We start from the raw sequence: 16,613 nt of genomic DNA, 5'->3' as shown, positions 1-16,613 counted from the left end.
GTTTGCCTATACCTCAAAAACACCCTTTGAGGGAGTTTTTGCCATTCCCATCTTTAGAATAAAAAGTTGAGACCTGAAGAGGTTAAGTAGCTTGTGCAAGCGTCCAGGGCTTTGAACTGGTTCTTTCTGGTTCCAACCCCTGCTAAGAATTTGCATTTCTAACAAGTTCTCAGGGGGTGCTAATGCTGCCGGTTAGGGACCAATTCTGAGAACCAGTGGTAGAGCAGTGGTTCTCGAAATTATTATACTTAAGATTCACCTGAGGATCTTGTTAAAAAGTAGATTGATTCAGTATCTCTGGAGTAGAAATGTAAATTCTCAGCACGGGTTCGAACTGGAATGAACCGGTTTGAAGCCCTGTAAGGGTCACATCTCTTAGAATTCAAACAGGCCTGTTTGATTGCTAAGCCTTTGTTCTTGCTATAGCTGACCTGCGAAGCTGATGGTTAATTACATGTGTCCTAACTGGCTTGATCAACAGAGACACTGATTCTTGATTCCTTATTAAATGCAACCTGTTTCAAACAGGAAATAGTATAACCTAGCGGTGAAGAGTTCCAGTTTTGGAATAACACTGCTTAAATTCAAATCCTGGCTCTGCCTCTTAACTTTCTGTGCATCAGTTTCTACATTTATAAATTAGAAAAGATAGTAGTGCCTACTGATGAGACAAGGAGCCCTAGTGGCATAAATGGTTGAGTGCTTGACTGCCCTGTTCAGACCCACCTAACAGCTCCACAGGAGAAAAACCTGGCAACCTGTTCCCAAAAAAGATTTTAGCCACGAACACCCTATGGGGCTATTCTACTCTGTCACAAGGGGTCTTCATGGAATGACTTCATGGCACCTGGCGACACTTAGGAGACTGCTGTCAGAGATCAAATGAGATAATATCTAAGAAGAAATTCAAACAGCACCTAACATTTGAACAATAAACGTCAACTTTTTAATTTCAAATATTATTATTTCAAAGCTGGGGTCTATGTGATAAAAATAGAGTGTGGAAGTGTTGGGAGGCTTTGCCACCATGGTTGGCTATTAGAACATCTCAACCAGGAAGCTCATGAGCTCAGTGGTGCCCTTTCTGTCAGCTAATAGCTAGGAAAGATGTTTTCCCAACTTTATAAGACATGACTTTGGCGTCATCACCTCTCTTAGTCCATTGGTGGCCACGTTTGCCTTGGGAAGGCCTGTTTGTGAGATGTTACAGGACATTCTTTCAGTGCTCTCTGGAACCTAACCCCTTTATTACTGTTACCCCTGATATTTATAGTTCTAGTATTCACTCCCAGTAGTTCCTAATGGAATAAAAATGTAATCAGGCCTGCCAGAGAATGACCTTCCAAAGTTATAGAAGACAAACAATTTTCCTCAGAAACACCTCAATCTGTAGTAGGATCTTTAGGCAAAAACAAGAAAAAACAAACAGTTTCTACCAGTATTCCTCACCTCTAAAACATGTCCTGTGTATGGAATTACTAGGAAAAAAAATTTTATGTAGGACATATTAAGCGTATTAGAAAGATGTTGGTCTTTTGAGATTAGGAGATAAAGTTGTCCGTTGAGAGGGAGGGGAGTGGGAGGCTTGAGAAGTCTGGAAAAATGTTTGACATTGTCTGTGGAAAATTCAGTGGTGAGTCAATATGAAGTTGCTACATATAATGGTGAGAAGCTTGGAGACTTTGGGGTGATGTGACATGAATGTGTGTAGACATCAACAACAGGCTTTGGTCATTTTGCAGCATTCTTGGGTGCCTGGGAGCAGCAACAAAAAAATGCCCCCCCCCCCCCGGGTTGGAACTTAACACAGTCCAGGATCTGGAGAATTGTGGAGAACACTGTCCTTGGGATCCAGTCTGAGGAAAGGTGGAGGGAGAAGGTCCCAGCCATCCTGCCACTGTTTGATATTAAGTAAAGCTGCGGGGCAGTTGCCTGATCCCTCTTTTCCTCTGCCTCAAGCTTTTGAGGGTTAATTCTGCACAGTCTGGTTACATTTCCTTCCCCTCTCTTCACCATGGGGACGTTGGTGGTTCAGTGATAGGATTCTTACCTTCCATGCAGGGGAGCCAGGCTTGATTCCCTGGAGGCTTGTGTGTTGCTATGATGCTGAACAGGTTTGAGTGGAGCTACCAGACTAAGACAGGCTAGGAGGATCAGCTTGGCAACCTACTTCCAAAAATCAGCCAGTGAAAACCCTATGGATCACAATGGTCTGATCCCCAACCCATCATGGGGATGGCGCAGGACCGGGGAGCATTTTGTTCCTTGTGCATGGGATTGTCATGAGTCGGGGGCTGATTCACAGCAGCTAACAACTCCTCACCATCTTTCATCATTGATTGATTTACCCAGAACCCAGCGCCGTCCGGTCGATTCTGACTCATAGGGACCCTATAGGACAGAGTAGAACTGCCCCATAGAGTTTCCAAGGAGCGCCTGGCGGATTTGAACTGCCAATCCTTTGGTTAACAGCTGTAGCACTTAACCACTACGCCACCAGGGTTTCCTTGATTGATTTAGCTGACGTTAATTTACTGTACCCTGTGCTAGGCTCTGGGGATGAGAGGGTGGGGAAATAGACTTGGTCTCTAACCTCATGGAGGTCACAGTCCGGCGGGAGAGATACATGTGCCACAGTTGGGTAAGTGCCACGGGGTGGGGGGGGGTGGGGAGTGGGGGGGGTGGAGCATGTGACCATGGAAAGCCTGTCTGTAAACTGAGAAGTGAAAACTCAATGAAAGCAGGGGAAGAGAAGCCCAGGAGTTAAATTTTCCAAACGTAATCAGCTCGTAAGTGGTAGCATGGCAGCACTCAAGTTTGAACCCAGCTTTGCCTGACTCTAAGAACTACTTTTCATGAAATCTTAACAAAAGAAGAGTTGTTTTTGCTCTCCAAAGTTTGTATTTAGCTGCGTTGTACCCCATGAGGAACTTGAACAATAATAAGTAAAATCATTTATTCATTGCCCCATTCTGATCATTTCCTATAAGTTCGGCACATTGTGCGTGTGAGCATGTGCAAAATGCAAAACCCTGTTGTGCAGCTGTGAGCCCCAGTGCTGAGGAATGTTGAGTCAAGCATTGTTAGCCTGGAGTTGGGTCCTGCAGCGTGAGTTCGCACGCTCTTAGAGCTCATCACAATGCCCCCTTTGCTCCATAGTATTATAGCCCTCATTAAAATGCAGGGCACGTGCATCTCACTTGTTTATTCCTTTCATTCCTAGACAAAACACAAGTCTAATAAAGAGGCAAACATGCCTGTCCAGGTCACAATCTTATTGGAAGTGTGAATATTCCAGCAAAGGTAGGCTGCCATTGCATCATGAACTCTAAAAGTCATTTCATACTCTGGCGTGCCAAGGGTAGTACTGAGAGCATTGCTAGTTACTCATTGCAACCCACTGCCAGGGAGGTTAAGGAGATCTGAAAATTAGAACTGGCATCCATCATTCTTGGGTATTTAGATTTCCATCGTCTGGGAAATGAAGCTGGTCCAGGTGTGGAAGGCCCAACACTGTCTATGTGAAATGTTGTAGAACTTTCAGGAAATGATGGAGTTGCAATCCCTGTCCTCGAGAAACTTTCAGTTTAGTAAGAGGAATTACTGATGCAGCAAACTCAATGGAAGAGACATAACCTATTGCCACCAAGGCGATTCGGACTCACAGCAATCGTATAGGACAGAGTAAAACCGTCCCATAGAGCTTCCAAGGAGCGGCTGGTAGATTCAAACTGCTGACCTTTTGGTTAGCAGCCGAGCTCTTAACCACTGCGTCACTAGGGCTCCTGAAGAGGCATAATAGGTGGAAAGACCATAGACTTTGAAACCACACAGACTGGGTTTAAATCCTTTCTCCACCACTTACTGTATGGCCTTGAACAAATTATTTAATTTTTCTGAGTCTTGGTGTCTTCATTCACAAAATGAGATTATGCAATTATATAACTCTTGATAGTATCACAATCATTCTTGCTGCATCTATTATTTTTACTATCAGAATGTGGCAAATTCCTATCCTGTTACTTATTGTGTGGCTTTAGGCAAATTACTCAAACTCTTCATCTGTAAAATAGAATAATTCTAACTAGCTTATTTGTGTGATTCAAGAACTAACTACATTCTCTCCTCTCTCTTACCACCCTGTTTGCTTTTTTATTCAGAGTTCTTTTCACCAATGGACATATCTATATATTTTATGTCTTTTTTCCATCCAATAGAATGTGAGCTTCATAAACAGGTACTTGGGTTTTTTTGTTAGTTGGTGTCCTGCAACAGTGCCTGGAACAATGTAGCTTCTCAGTAAATGCATAAATGAATGAATGAATAAATGAATGAGTGCTAAGTTCTATGCAAAATGTTTAGCAAGTGCTAGGGGCCCACTACACAGTGGTTGTTACTACGTTTAGGGTCATTATTATGATCAGACTATGGTAGGCGCCATGAGAGAACCAATACGGAGAGATGGCTCCCGGCTTTGTCAGTTGGCCAACCTTGTTCTTAGCACTGGCGTATCTCATCAACTGTGCTATAAAAAAGAAAAAACTGGGTCATCGTCAACCATAGGGTCACAAGAAGTTAAGTGCAAAAATAAGGATTCGTAATTTTTATCAACTCTCAGGAAGAAGGGGAAACAGCTGCTGAAAAGGAGGGAAGACTGGGAAAAAGAGAAAAACAGCATCTTTTGCAAAATAGTTGGTCACACGCGGCCATAGGCTGCAAGTCTGTGACCCAGCTTTACCCAACACTAAACTTAGAAAATGCGCAAAAGCAGCTGCACCAGTCAGATGACAGAACAGGCACACTGGCATGATGGTTCCAACCTGCAGAAGCTCCAAGTGCCCCTTACGGAATCTGTTTCTGAATTGTTAAAGGAACTGGAGAAAAACCTTCTTAAACCAAACCAAGCCAATGGCCAGCCAGTCGACTCTGACTCGTGGCGACCCCCATGTGTTGCAGAGTAGAACTGCCCCATAGGGTTTTCAAGGCTGTGACTTCCAGAATTATATTGCCAGGCCTTTCTTTCAAGGTGCCTCTGGGTGGGTTTGAACCATCAACTTTTTGGTTAGTAGTTGAGTGCTTAATGTTTGTACCACCCAGGAATTCCTACCGCCCTAAAAATGTAGTTGGAGGAGTTTCTTTTAAAAGTCATCAATCTAAATGCAAGACAGCACAGTGGACTACAGCAAGAAATCACCAGGAGTGAGGCTCTGGATAGGCAGGCCCGAATTCGAATGGCAGCTCTGTCCCTTACTGGGTGTGTGAACTTGGGCAAGCTGCTTACACTTCTCTAAGCGTCTGTCTTCCTAGAATCACTCCTGAGGTTCACCCTTCAGCCAAAGATTAGACAGGCCCATAAAACAAAACGAGACAAAATGGGCACACGAGCCCAGGGGCAAGGACGAGAAGTCAGGAGGCGACAGGAAAGCTGGTAATCGGGAACCCAAGGTCGAAAAGGGGAGAGTGTTGACATGCTGTGGGGTTGGCAACCAGTGTCACAAAACAATATGTGTATTGTTTAATGAGAAACTAGTTTGCTCTGTAAACCTTCATCTAAAGTACAATAAAAGAATTAAAATTAAAAAAGGAAGAAAAACTAAAAATAAAATCTTTAAACATATTTCATTAAAAAGTGTCTTCATAGTTTAGGTACTTAATAAATAGGTTTTTATTAACAATGAAAACTATAGGGATTATTTTCTTTAGTCCTTACAACACCCTTGGAAACCCTGGTGGCGCAGTGGTTAAGTGCTACGGCTGCTAACCAAAGGGTCAGCAGTTCGAATCCGCCAGGCGCTCCTTGGAAACTCTATGGGGCAGTTCTACTCTGTCCTATAGGGTCGCTATGAGTCGGGATCGACTCGACGGCACTGGGTTTGGTTTTTCTGGTTTTACAGCACCCTTATGAGGAAAATACTTGTTTATTCCTGTTTTGTTGTTGTTGTTTGCCATGGAGTCGATTCTGACTCCTGCTTTCTTGGCTGTGATCTTTACAGGAGCAGATCATCAGCTCTTTCTTCTGCAGAGCCACTGGGTGGATTCAAACTGCCAACTTTGCGGTTAGCAGCAGCGTGCTTAACTGTTGCACCATCAGGGTTCACTTTATTCCTATTTTACATATGAGGAAATGAAGGTCTAGCGAGGTTACCTGATGCAGTCAAGGTCACACAGCTGGTACGCATCTGAACCATGATTATAAGCAAGCGCTTACAGGCCAGGATGTTAGTAATTAACACATTGTATAACGTCCCTCATAAAAGCAACAGAAGCTCAGTCGGACAACTTGAGGCCCAGAACCTTTGCATTCTCTTGCATAATACTCTGGTGGCAATCTGAGGTTACTGGATTTTAAAAACGCGGTGGCTATGTTTACAAAGGCTTGTGAGAGAACCATAAGACTCAGAGAGGCAACGTAAGGTCGGCTTGCCTTATGCCTGTCTTCTAGATCAACCCAGAAGTATATTGCTTCATGTCTTGCTTAAGTCCATCTAATGATTTTGTGAAAGGTGTTTCTTTCCTCTTTCCTTAGCCTAGCCTTCAGAAGGGTTCTTTTTAACTGCCATAAATAAAATTGCACATATTAATTATGTGTCTGTCTCTATAGACATATACTTAAGAAGATGAAATAGCAAGAGCAAGGTGTGTATAAGGAACCTTACCTTTCCTTTTGATTTATCCAGGAGACAAACAAACAAAACGAACACTCTGGTTATTTAATTTAACTTGGTCATTTGCTGGTCATTAGACAGAAAACTCAGCTTTCTCGGGAAGTTTTAAGAAGAAAAGAAAATAATAGATGCCAAGAATCGGAAAGGACCTTAGAAATTATATTGTTAATTGGCCTGTGAATTTACATTGCTTGATGAGAATTCTTGACCTATATTACCAGCCTTTGCTTGAATATGACAGTGAATTTTCTTTGGATGAGAATTCATTTCACTGTCTGGCAGCTCTGATTGTTAGGAAATCCTCTCATTATTAGGTGAAGCATGCTTATTTGAATCTTCTAGTTTTGCCCAAGGAAGGCCACAAAACAAGACTCATCCTTTTTGCACTGCCCTTTGAATATTTAAGAAAGACAGCCATGTCTCCCCTCTCGTCTCACCCCGGCTACACAGTTAGTCTCCTCCACTGTTGGCCATAAGCAATGCTCACTAAATCCCCATCCTCTGAACAGCAGTCAGTGTGGGCCTCTTGAAACGTAAATTAGATCATGTCACTGCCTGGCTCGAATCCCTCCAGTGGTTTCTCATCACACCCAGAATGAAACAAAGAGCCACTACGATGGCCTTTGAGGCCCTGTGTGACCCAGTACCCAATGGATAGCCTCTTTGACATTGTCTCCTACTGCTCTCCCATCTCTCATTCCGCTCCAGCCACACTGGCCTCCACCTCAGGGCCTTTGCATTTGCGATTCCTTTAGAGAGATACCTGGCTCCTCCCTTACTTCATCCAGATTTCTGTACAAATGTCGTCATCTCAAAGAGATCTTCGCTGATCACCCCATTGAAAATAGCTCTTCCCATTACACTTGATTCTCTCACTCTGTTTGATTTTTCTTATCATTTATGTTGACATTGTATTATATATTTCTTCTCCCACCAGAATGTGGGATTCTTGGAGCAAAGATTTTGTTTTGGTCACTGCGATGTTCCCAATGCCTGATACATACAAAGGGCTCAACAAAAGTTTGTTGACTCAGTGAGCAAATGAATGAGTGAATTCATGAATGCATTGGGTGATATGGACTCCTCATCATCTTGGTCATGTCCTTCTCCATGCTGTCTAGTTTCTTAGTGATCTCCTAAAATGAGACATCCAGATGTGACCACAACCCAGATGGAGTCTTGGCAGTGCTAGGCTCAGTTGAACTTTTATCTCCTGGATCTGGGCAGTAATCTTCTATTAAAGTAAACAAAGATAAAATGAAGTCATTTAGAGTTGTGGCCAAGCTCTCTGAGAGCTTGCAGGTAACAAAAGCACTCAGATTGCCTTCACAAGAATGGTTGTCAATTCTGGTCTCTCCTAGTGTGAACTTATGTAACTGAATTTTGAATTCTTATTTCAAGAATGTTATTCTAGATGGACTGACCTGGCTCTCTTTCTGTGTTTTTTTAAGCTCTTGGTTTCAGCCTGTCAAAATATTTTGAGATTTTGATTCAGTCCACAGCACATAATACATGGTAGCTAGTTGCTACCAAAAAAAAAAACAAAAAACCCGGAACAAAACAAAAGAACATACCTTATAGCTATGATTCAGGAATCAGGAAGCTATTCCATCAGGATACGAGGAAGACTCATTAACAACCTGCATTATGCAGGTGACACAACCTTGCTTGCTGAAAGCAGAGGACTTAAAGCACTTACTGATGAAGATCAAAGACTACAGCCTTCAGTACGGATTACGCCTCAACATAAAGAAAACAAAAATCCTCACAACAGGACCAAGAAGCAACATCATGATAAATGGAGAAAATATTGAAGTTGTCAAGGATTTCATGTTACTTGGATCCACAATCAACACTCATGGAAACAACAGTCAAGAAATCAAATGACAGATTGCATTGGGCAAATCCCCTGCAAAAGAACTCTTTAAAGTCTTAAGAAGCAAAGATGTCATTTTGAAGACTAAGGTGTTCCTGACCCAAGCCACGGTGTTTTCAGTCACCTCACATGCGTGAGAAAGCTGGATAATGAATAACGACGACTGAAGAAGAATTGATGGCTTTGAATTATGGTGTTTGCGAAGATTATTGAATGTACCATGGGCTGCCAGCAGAACAAACACATCTGTCTTGGAAGAAGTACAGCCAGAATGCTCCTTAGAAGCAAGGATGGCAAGACTTCATCTCACATATTTTGGACATGTTATCAGGAGGAACCAGTCCCTGGAGAAGGACATCATGCTTGGTAAAGTAGAGGGTCAGCAAAAAAGAGGAAGACTCTAAGTGAGATGGATTGACAGAGTGGCTGCAACAATGGACTAAAGATAGCAACGATTGTGAGAATGGTGCAGGACCGAGCAGTGTTTTGTTCTGCTGTACGTAGGGTCGCTGTGAGGCAGAACCGACTGGATGGCACCTTACAACAACACCCCATGTCTGTCACAGATAACTCCTGATGCTTAGGAAACTGGGGAATGGGCACTGAAATAATTCTGCATAATTATTTCACATTTCCACAAACTTGCACAAAAAAACAGCAAAAAGGGGCAGGAAGAAGGACCAGATTTCAATTCTGCTCTTCCAATCTCATGCACACAGTGGAAATAACATGTGCATGACTGGCAGAGTCTAAACTGCATCTGGAAACCCTGGTGGCGTAGTTGTTAAGTGCTATGGCTCCTAACCAAAAGGTCAGCGGTTCAAATCCACCAGGCACTCCTTGGAAACTCTATGGGGCAGTTCTACTCTGTCCTATAGAGTCGCTATGAGTTGGGATCAACTCGATGGCAACGGGTACGGGTTTTAAACTATATCTAGGAGTCCCTGGGTAGTACAAACAGTTAAGTGCTCGACTACTAACCAGAAGATTGGTGGTTCAAACCCATCCAGAGGTGCCTGGGAAGAAAGGACTGGCAACCTGCCTTCAAAAGGTTTTCAACCTTCCTTGAAAACCCTATAGAGCACAGTTCTTCTCTGCAGCACACTGGGTTGCCATGAGATGGGATTGATTCAATGGCAACTGTTTTTTTTGCTTAAAAAAGAAACAAAACTGTCTACAACCCGTGTTACAAAAACTCTGCAGGACAGGAAGGCACATGTAGAGTAGGATGGAATAGAGATGGAGTGAACCAATCCTCCGTATTCCCACATGTACCCATTGCATACCTCTCACATAGTGTGTGTTAACAAACTGTGGACGTCCCTGTCTCCCAAAACAGCATGAACTCCTTGATGATATGGTCTGTGTCTTTTATCTTTGTATTTTTTTTTAATTGTACTTTAGATGAAGGTTTACAGAACAAACTATCTTCGCATTGTTTTATGACACTGGTTAACCACTCCATGACAGGACAACACTCTCCCTTCTTGACACTGGGTTCCCTATTACCAGCTTTCCTGTCCACTCCTGCCTTCTAGTCCTTGCCCCTGGGTTGGTGTGCCCCTTTACTCTTGTTTTGTTTTATGGGCCTGTCTAACCTTTGGCTGGAGGGTGAACCTCAGGAGTGACTTCATTACTGAGCTAAAAGGACACCTGGGGGCCCTACTCTCAGGGTTTCTCCAGTCTGTCAGTCCGGTAAGTCTGGTCTTTTTTTGTGAGTTATAATTTTGTTCTGCATTTTTCTCCAGCTCTGTCCGGGACCCTCTATTGTGATTCCTGTCAGAGCAGTCAGTGGTAGCCAGGAACCATCTAGCTGTACTGGACTCAGTCTAGTGGAGGCCGTGGTAGTTGCGGTCCATTAGTCCTTTGGACTAATCTTTCCCTTGTATCTTTAGTTTTCTTCCTTCTCCCTGCTCCCAAAGGGGTGAGACCAGTGGAGTATCCTAGATAGCCTGTTTAACGAGAAGATAGTTTGTTCCGTAAACCTTCATCTAAAGTACAATTAAAAAAACAAAGATAAAAGACACAGACCATATCATCAAGGAGTTCATGCTTTTTTGGGAGACAGGGACGTCCACAGGCTTTTAAGACCCCAGGCGCTACTCACCAAAGTAGAATGTAGAACATTTTTTTTATAAACTATGTTATGCCAGTTGAGCTAGATGTTCCCTGAGACCATGGTTCCATGTCCTCTTCTGAACCTGGCTTCAATTTCTGGCAGGTCCCTGTCAATGTACTGCTGCAACCACTTTCGAATGATATTCAGCAAAATTTTACTTGCATGTGACATTAATGATATTGTTCTATAATTTCCACATTCCTGTTGTATCACCTTTCTTTGGAATGGGTACAAATATGGGTCACTTCCAGTCATAGACCAGTGAGCGCCTCTAGTGCTACATCCATTTGTTGAAACTCTCAATTGTTATTCCATCAGTTCCTGGAGACTTGTTTTTCACCAATGCCTTCAGTTCAGCTTGGATTTCTTCCTTCAGTACCACTGGTTCTTTTTCATGTGCTACCTCCTGAAATGGTTGAACGTTGACCAGTTCTTTTTGGTACAGTGACTCTGTGTATTCCTTCTGTCTTCTTTTGATGCTTCCTGCATCATTCAAAACTTTGCCCATAGAATTCTTCAAAATTGCAACTTGAAGCTTGGATATTTTCCTTCAGTTCTTTCAGCTTGAGAAATACTAAGCATGTTCTTCCCTTTTGGTTTGCTAACTCCAGGTCTTTGCATATTTTATTATAATATTTTACTTTGTCTTCTTGAGCTTCCCTTTGAAATCTTCTGTTCAGCTCTTTTACTTCATCATTTCTTCCATTTGCTGTAGCTACTCTACTTTCAAAAGCAAGTTTCAGAGTCATTTCAGACTTCCATTTTGGTCTTTTCTTTCTTTCCTGTCTTTTTAGTGACCTTTTGCTTTCTTCATGTATAATGTCCTCCCATAACTCCTTTGGTCTTCAATCATTAGTGTTCAATGCATCAAATCTATTCCTGAAATGGTCTCCGAATTCAGGTGGAATATATTCATGGTCATATTTTGGCTCTCATAGACTTTTTTTTTTTAATTTTCTTAAGCTTCAACTTGAACTTGCATATGAGTAATTGATGGCCTGTTCCACGGTCAGCCCCTGGCCTTTTTCTGACTGATGATATTGAGCTTTTCCATTGTCTCTTTCCACAGATGTAGTCGATTCAATACCTGTGTTTTCCATCCACTGAAGTCCACATGTGTAGTTGCTGTAAAAAAGGGTATTTGCAGTGAATAAGTCATCCAAAACCCAAACCCAAAACCACTGCCTGTTGAGTCGATTCTGACTCATAGTGACCCTATAGGACAGAGTAGAACTGCCCTGTAGAGCTTCCAAGGAGCGCCTGGCAGATTTGAACTGCCAATCTTTTGGTTAGCAGCAGTAGCACTTAACCACTATGCCACCAGGGTTTCTGAATAAGTCATAAACAATAGGTCTTGTAAAATTCTACCATGGTATCTCCGGCATAGTTTCTATCACCAAGGCCGTATTTTCCAACTACTGATCTTTTTCTTTGTTTCCAGCTTATGAATTCCAATCGCCAGTAATTATCAATGCATCTTGATTGCGTGTTTGATTAATTTCAGTCTGTAGAAGTTGGTAAAAATCTTCAATTTCCTCATCTTTGGCGTTAGTGTTTGGTGCGTAAATTTGAATAATAGTCGTATTAACTGGCCTTCCTTTTAGGCATATAGATATTATCCTATCACTAACAGCATCGTACTTCAGGATAGATCTTGTAATATTCTTTTTGACGATGAATGAGATGCCATTCCTCTTCAATTTGTCATTCTCAGCATTGTAGACCGTATGATTTTCTGATTCAAAATAGCCAATACCAGTCCATTTCAGCTCACTAATACTTAGAATGTTGATCTTTATTCCCTCCATTTCATTTTTGATGACTTCCAATTTTCCTAGATTCATACTTTGTACATTCCACGTTCTGATTATTAACGGATATTTGCAGTGGCTTCTTTCCATTTTGAGTCATGCCACGTCAGCAAATGAAGGTCCTGAAATCCTGACTCCAACCACGTCATTCAGGTCGACTCTACTTTGAGGAGGCAGCTCTTCCCCAGTCATATTTTGAGTGCCTTTCGACTTGAGGGACTCATTTTCCAGCTTTATATCAGACAATGTTCTGGTGCTATTCATATGGTTTTCACCGGCCAATTTTCTCAGAAGTAGACTGTCAGGTACTTCTTCCTAGTCTGGCTTAGTCTGGAAGCTCCACTGAAGCCTGTCCACCTAGGTTGACCCTGCTGATATTTCAAATACCAGTGACAAATCTTCCCGCATCACAGCAACATGCAAGCTACCACAGTATGACAAACTGACAGACACGTGGTGGTTTCATTTTAGGACTTTTTAAATTTATGTCAGTCAAGTTTTCAAGTTTTCAGTGTACACATCTGTTACAGATTGAATTATGTCCCCCCAAAATATGTGTATCAACTTGGTTAGGCCATGATTCCCAGTATTGTGTGGTTGTCCTCCATTTTGTGATTGTAATTTTATGTGGAAAGGATTAGGGTGGGATTGTAACACCACCTTTGAGCAAGTCACTCCCTGATCCAAGGTAAAGGGAGTTTCCCTGGGGTGTGGACTGTAGCACCTTTTATCTCTCCAGAGATAAAAGGAATGAGAAGAAAGCAGAAAGTTGGGGACCTCATACCACCAAGAAAGCAGCACCAAGAGCAGAGCGCATCCTTTGGACATGGGGTCTCTGTGCCTGAGAATCTCCTTGACCAGGGGAACATTGAGGACAAGGACCTTCCTCTAGAGCCAACAGAGAGAGAAAGCCTTCCCCTGGAGATGATGCCCTGAATTTGGACTTGTAACCTACTAGACTGTGAGAAAATAAATTTCTCTTTGTTAAAGCCATCCACTTGTGGTATTTCTGTTATGGCAGCACTAGATGACTAAGACTACATCTCACTTCTTTTGGCAAATTATTTCCAAGTATTTTATTCTTTCTGATGCTATTGTAAGTGGAATTGTTCTCTTAATTTTATTTCAGATTGTTCACTGCTAGTGTATAGAAATATAACTGATATTTGTATATTTATCTTGTACATGCAACTTTACTAAACTAATTTAATATTTCTAGTAGTTTTTTGTAGATTCATTAGGATTTTCTATAAAGAAGATTATGTCATCTATGTCTAGAGATAGCTTTACTTCCTCCTTTTCAGTTGGAATGCCTTGTATTTCTCTTTCTTGTTCAATCATCCTGGCTAGAATCTTCAGTACAATGTTGAATAAAAACAGCAAGAACAGACCTCCTTGTTTTGTTCCAGATCTCAGAGGGAAAGCATTTTGTCTTCCACCACTAAGTATGTTAGCTGTGAATTTTTTCACAGAAGTCTTTTATCAGGCTACAGAACTTCCCTTCTATTCCTAGTTTGTTGCATGTCCCTAGCTGTTGTTTGATTGCAAAGGGAAATCACAGGGATGGCAGTTTTGCTTCCTCCCTGAGAGTGTGCAATGGTGCTGCTAAGCACGTGACGATGCTATTCAAGCATAAACTTCCTTTTAGGTTTGAATTCAAACAAGTTTCTTGAGTTGAATCTCAACTTCTTGGGGGCTTTCCAATCCAAATAGAGGATTTTTTATTATTGTAATTGTAACCTCTAAGCCAGCAGCATACCCCCACACTTTACCAAGTACGGCTAGAGAGAATGCAAAAAGTGTGGTTCGTAAAATTTCTGGCATCAATCTCTGCATAAATGAAGAGCATTTTCCTAGAGCCTATGTGACTATTAAGCATCTACTGTGTGCCCAGTGGTTTACTAGCTACTGGGGACATGATAGCAGATGACACAGTCATTATTCTTCTGTATATAGTAATGGAGCCCAGGTGGCACAGTGGTTAAGGGCTCGGCTGCTAACCAAAAAGGTCAGCATTTCGAATCCACCAGCCATTCTTTGGAAATCCTATGGAGGGCAGTTCTACTCTGTCCTATAGGGTTGCTGTGAGTCGGAATTGACTCGACAGCAATGGGTATATAGTAATGATTAGTAATTGTACGTTTTCTTGTTTCAGAGACTTTACTCTTGCTTAGCATTCATTTGATCTTCATATCAACTCAGTGATAGGAACAATTTTATATACACTTTAAAAAGAAACTGGAGTTTTAGGTATGTTAAATAAGTTATCATATTTTAAATGGCAGACCAGATCTGTCAGGCTTCAAAATTCAGACTTTTAAACTCTATACCATGTTGTTTCTTTCTCTTGTTCTATAGGAATATACAATCTTATTGCTGAGAAAAGGTATACTCAAATAAAACTGGGAACACTAGAAAGACAAGTGATAAAAGTCTTAGGGAGAATCTATAGATTCTTGAAATGAGGATAGTGAAATGGGGACTGCTTACAGTAGTTAGTAGAAGACTCGTGAAGATGCTGAGCCTTGGCTGGAGACTATGGATTAACTAAGATTTGAACGAGCAGAATGGAAAGAGGAAGACTTCTGGGCTGGGGAAATAGCATGAGCAGAAGTGAGCTTGGACTTCTTACGGAAAAAGCTTGACTGGAGTGAGAGTTTCTGTCACTTATCAATGAAAGATCTGGCCTACTGGGCAATTTTGGTCAGATTTTAGTGTGGGGAGGTGTCATGGATTGAATTATGTTCCCCTAAATGTGTGTATCAATTGGTCTGGGCCATGATTCCTGATATTGTGTGATTTTCCTATGTGTTAAAAATCCTGCCTCTATGATGTTAATGAGGGAGGATGGGCGGCAGTTGTGTTAGTGAGGCAGGACTCAACCTACAAGTTTGGACTGTATCTTGAGACAATCTCTTGAGATATAAAAGAAAGAAGTGAGCAGAGAGACAGGGGGACCTCATACCACCAAGAAAGCAGTGCTGGGAGCAGAGTGCGTCCTTTGGACCAGGGTCCCTGTGCAGAGAAGCTCCTAGTGTGGGGGGAAGATTGATGAAAAGGCCAACAGAGAGAGAAAGCCCTCCCCTGGAGCTGACACCCTGAATTTGGACTTTTAGCCTACTTTACTGGGAGAAAATAAACTTCTCTTTGTTAAAGCCATCCACTTGTGATATTTCTGTTACAGCAGCACTAGGTAACTAAGACAAGAGGGTATCTGAATAGCACAACAAAGAGCTTAGATTTAGAATAGTATTAATAGTATTTAATAATGGAATTAACTTATTGATTTTTGTTTGCTGTCACAAATTGTATCCATTCAATTTCTAGGTTTCTGAGGAGGTGCTGTAAGGAGAAGGAGGGTGGCTGGTTAGATAGGATCCTGGGTCACCAGCCCCACTTCAGGTACAGGAGCTTTAAATTTAAATTTAAATGCTGAGTTTTGGCTTAAGAGTTTACTTAAAAATAAGGTTTTCATGCTTAAAAATGAGCGAAAAAACACTGAGTTATCCCAATAACCTTACAATATGGATGAAGAAACATGGGTTTGAAGTTTCTTAATGTTTCAGTAAACATTATTGGCTGTCTACTATATCCTAAGGAGGCATTAGTGGTTCAGCGGTAGAATTCTATCCTTCCATGTGGGAGACCCAGGTTCGATTCTTGGCCAATATATCTCGTGGCAGCCACTACAGATCAGTCATTGAAGACGTGAGTGTTGTTATGATGCTGAACAGGTTTCGGTGGAGCTTCTAGACTAAGACTGGCTAGAAAGAAGAGCGTGGTGATCTACTTCTGAAAATCAGCTAATGAAAACTCTGTGGATCACAATGGTTTGATCTGTAACTGATCATGGCAGTGTTTTGCTCTGAAGTACGTGGGGTTGCCATGAGTTGGAGGCTGACTTGATGGCAGCTCACAATAACATATCCCAGAGAAGATGCAAAGCTCTTTAGAGTGCAAAGATGAATGGTCCCTGCTTTCAATGAGATCATAAGGGATATAGATGCCTGGAAAGAGATTACAGACAACATGGGAGCAGAGTGGAGGGAGTCCATCACTCTGCATGGGGAGGACAAAATCAGGAAGGGTTCACAGAGGAGGGACACCTGGCTTCTGGGTATTTGAGAATATACTGGGGTTTG

This window comes from Loxodonta africana, chromosome 14 (genome assembly GCF_030014295.1).
Source record: "Loxodonta africana isolate mLoxAfr1 chromosome 14, mLoxAfr1.hap2, whole genome shotgun sequence".
In the NCBI taxonomy this organism is placed as follows: Eukaryota; Metazoa; Chordata; class Mammalia; order Proboscidea; family Elephantidae; genus Loxodonta; species Loxodonta africana.
Note: the sequence above shows the minus strand (reverse complement) of the source record.